Source organism: Pyxicephalus adspersus, chromosome 5, assembly GCF_032062135.1.
Source record: "Pyxicephalus adspersus chromosome 5, UCB_Pads_2.0, whole genome shotgun sequence".
NCBI lineage: Eukaryota > Metazoa > Chordata > Amphibia > Anura > Pyxicephalidae > Pyxicephalus > Pyxicephalus adspersus.
In genome coordinates, this window is record NC_092862.1 from 96,833,188 (window position 1) to 96,838,097 (window position 4,910).

The following is a 4,910-nucleotide window of genomic DNA, read 5'->3' on the forward strand; positions in this document are numbered from 1 at the left end:
TTATATAGGAACATGTGCAAGGTACAAATAATTTATGTAGTTAGTAAAACAGGATTTAAAATGGTATACAGGTATCAAATATAGACAGAACATTGATTATTTTATATGCCATAAAATGTATGACTGCATGGGAGACTGAGCTGGGAAGCTACAGGGCAAAGTGTTTTTATTATTTATTTACTTTACTTTTTATGTAGTTGATGCTTTCTGATTGTAGCTATAGGAGTATAAATTCCCCTGCTGTAGGCTGTTAAAATTATTGTTACAAATGGTTGCAAATTGGCATAGAATTGCCCGGTATTCTAAATGCATTTGATTTGTGTGTGCTGCAAATTATGGCATTTAGACATTTAAAGGAATATTATTTGACTACAGCGTATTTTTGGCTGTTAACACAATGTTCTTTTATGTTAGTGAAAAAAAAAATATACGCAGGTTTTGTGTAACTGTTTTGAATCAGCCAACTTTCTGCATATATTTTCATATTTTAAAATGAATTTCTCACCCACAAAAGCAATCTGTATTGTAAGTATCTTACTTTCTGACAAAAGTAATCATATTTAGAAATTTACTAAGTTGATAAAGAAAAAAACATCTATCATTGCCCAGGTACGACAAATTGAGCTTTTGCTTTAACTTAGAGGTTTAATAATTGTTTCCTGCATCCCGTGACTGGGGTCAAGTGGTTTCATCCCAAGTGTTGTAAGGCATTTAAAAAAAAAAGGCGCCATATTCAATGATTTTCCATTGCTGCTTACTTGGCAAAGACAACAAGAATTTAAAGGCTGAACAAATTTGTCAGTTTTGATCTCAAGCTTCTCACTGCTTTAGCCTTTTGTTGCCAATCACTTTACTTAAAATACACTGAAAAAAGATGAGATGTTTATGCAAATTTAAAAGGATTTTGATTAATTTGAGATTTGCCTAACACGTAAAAAACGATTTCTGCGTTATTTAAGCGTTCTCTACAAAACAGTGATAAGTCCAACAGATTTGTAACATATTTGTTTTAAAAGGAAATATTAACGTTAAGTCATGTTTAACACAAATATTTTTTTTAAGTATATTTTGTACTATGCTAAATAGAGAAATGTACACCAGTTAACACAACTGACCATTGAGGATTTATACTGTATATGCACAAAACCTATAGACTGAGGCCCTGTCTGATGATTTTGCCATTTTTGTGATATATCACATATTAAACTTCACTTTTACATACTTTAGTAGTCAAGTATCTATACGTGTGTGTGTGTGTGTGTATGTATGTATGTATGTAAGTGTAATTATATATATATATATATATATATATATATATATATATGTAGATGTACAATTAAACTGTAATTTTCATACTTTTTTCATACTGTAATTTTCATACACAGTTGAAAACACCTTAAAAAACACACCCTACGATACAAAACAGTAGTATTGTTGTTGCTTCCAGTGTCCTGATATTTCCTTACTTCCTACCTTGTTGACAGTGCTGTCATTGGGACAAGAAGTTAAGGCAAATCTCACCTGGTGGACCACAAAGAGCATTACAGTATTTTTAATCCTCACATATCCTAAAACAAGAAAAAAAAGTTTTTGATGAAAATTAACCAAGTGAACACAATGACAAAATGCTTTGAATACATAAAACATGCAAAATGTTATTAACATTCCTAATTACATGCAAACAGAACAGTTCACATTGCAAAAACATTTGCGCTGCATTCTGCTGCTTTAAAAAATACAAGATTACTTATTCATCATATGTCTTTAATCTCACTTTCTTGCATTATCAATATATTCATGTTTGGGCTTAAAATAATTTGCCTACATTGATGTTAGTAGAGAAATCTTCTGCTGTAAAGCAGATATGCCAATTAATGCTGACGGGAATACTGCCAGTGACATGGGATCATTTATAATTTAGGTGTGTTTTACAGAAAATTTGTCTTAATAAAATATGGGATAGGACAGATTTAATTCTTTGCAACATGCTGAACATTCTTCAATTCTTAAAATAAAGCAACTATTTATAAGAAAATGCAAAGGAAACAATGTTAAGTTGATTGTGATTATACAGTAGGGCACCATGTGACTTTTCATGACCTGTTGTAGAGCACTCTCCAAAACACATTTGTATTAATGCCTAAGGCTATGTTCAGACCTACTTTTTCCAGGTGTTTGAAAGTGTTTTTACTTTAAGTCACCTAGTTTTAATGAACAATTTAAAAATCAATAGTTCTAATAAAAACAAATAGGTCTGTTGTTTGTGAAGGCGTTTGCAATCCGTAGCCATTTCAAATAGTTATTCGGAAGCTCCATGCAGCTTATATGGGCACAAAACCAAAAGAAACGCCTATAAACGCCTACACATGTGTTTGCAAACACAAATGTTTTTGTCTGAAGACAATCCTGGGCATGTAGATGTGCATAGTCAGCATTTAGATGCAATAAAACCCTATAGTGTCAAATGTTTGAGAACACCCTCATTCTTTATATGTATTTTGTAAAAATTTGCTGTCCAAACATTAAATAAATACTTTATAAAATTTTCATCTGGAAATAAAATTTTAGTCATGAATCAGTTTTGTTTAGCAAAGCCTAATTTATATTTTTGCATAGTAGCCAGTAGTTTGCTGATGTAACAGCAAGGCTTACAAATTGGATTTTTGATTGAAAATCAGTTTGGAAAAGTTTTTAGCATCACAAAATATTTTTTATTGATTGGTGACCCAAAGAGAATCATCACATACAATGGTGAGCCTTCCTATTTGTTGGTGGTAGCAGAGGTGGTCCCAATCCTCATGACCACCAGCCAATGAAAATCCTCACCACTATTTTCAATACCAGTGGGTTTATATTGATCAATGATCGAATAAACAAGATTTGATTTGGTCGATCATGGTCTTTTGTTATGGTTTTGGGTCTGCCAGCTCTGTTCTTGTCAGAATTCTCTTAACCTTTCAAGAGGCTTTTGGCACTTTCTGTAAAGGAAAGAAATAATATTTGTATATAGTTTTACTCTGAAATGTACTATAATTTTCAGTTTTATATAACCAACTTTTTTAACCCACCGCAGTTTATTGCTTACCTTTGTGCTAGTTCAGGAACTGCATACATTTGAATAAAAACTGGAAAAATGGTGAGGTTACTAAACAGTATGACAGGGGGAAAGAATACATATGTGTATGTATGTATGTGTGCATATATATATATATATATATATATATATATATGCATTTCAATGTTTGTTACATGATGCTATAATATATGTTTATGTATGTGTGTGTGTGTATATATTATATATATATATATATATATATATATATATATATATATATATATATATATAAATATATATAACTTTTGTGGTATGCCTATTTGTTCAAATGCAGGGACCTGGCCCAGTGAGTGACAGGTTACTTTATCAGTCTTACAGCCCTCCCGATTTTTTTCTTATTTCATGACAGGTCAGTGTGTCCAATCACCCAAACACCCTTCTGGCTCTTCATTCCTTAAGGATACCCTGGCCTGACTGCCATCTTGATCCAAAGGCCTTTAGGGCCTAGGCTGACTGCATATTTATATGTTCACTAGCATTAAAAAAATAGAACAAAGGATAATAAATTAGATGATGCAAGAAACAGATAAGATGAACTAACTATAAAACATTAAATAGCCATGAAAACAGACTGGTGATTCCACAAGTAATTTGGGTGTTCATGCAGTGTGTTCTTGTTCAGGTATACAAAATAATATATTATATGTGATTTGTTTAAAAATAATATGTTGTGTTTGAAAGAGTAAAAGCATACTCAATATATAACCTTTTAACTGAATCTTTACACTTCATGTCTTAAATTTTCTGTTTACCATTCGCCACATAGTCAGATCAGCAAAGTAAATGTTATCAACTAATCAAAAGGATGCAATCACACCTTCATTAATTGCTGATATATCATCACTATAATGACTGTGATAATATATACTAGCAGTAAAATCTTGTAGAGATACTGAGCTTGGACAACAAGAGCCTGATACATAAAAGCATGAAAATAGGTGCAATAAAACTAAGTGGCATAAAATATATCTGATCTTGTACTGGAGAATAAAAAATGATTGTGTCTTGATTGGATATTTGTAGTAAACATAGTTGCATTTTACTAAATTTCCAGACATTAGCCAATTAAACCTTAAGTGTACAGAACAATTAGAAGTGGATTTCTTTTTGATGTCTGTTTCTAAATTGCTAAATTCTAAAGTGCTATGTAGTAAAAATACATCACAATCGAGAACCAGCTTTTCAAAACGAGAAATGTGAAAACTGAGTAGAAGTGTTTGGAAGCAAACACAAATAAAAAATGAGAAAATCAGCAATAAAGACAAGTAGAAAATACAGTTGGGGTAAAGTAGAGGAAATAGAACACCATTTAAATCAAATTTAAAGTGGGACAGTTTTGTAATCAAATGCTGGTAAAGAAGCACAGCAGGAAAAAGATATATCAGTGCAGATTTAAAGCAGCCTATTGTTGATGAGAGTAGCAGCTACAGTTAAAGAACAAGGTATTCTAATTCTAATTGGCACAGCAGCAGACAGTTGCACTTTGGTTCCACAATAAAGTTTGGTAAGTGAATATAGTTAAACTACTACATTTTTATTTTACCATTTTTTTTTTCATTTTGGAAAATGCTCTTATTTGAGTGGCAGTGGTCATCTACTATGTGACTACCTAGACCAAATTCTTTTATACATCCCAAATGACAAAGCTGTGGACATTTAATTTTTCTGCTCACATCCTAAATGCAAACTGCAAGGTTTTGAACTGGCTTTTGATGATAATTGATATAATCAGAAATATGCATATAATGAATATTACATTCATTCTTAATTAACCAAGGCCATACTTCAAGCATCA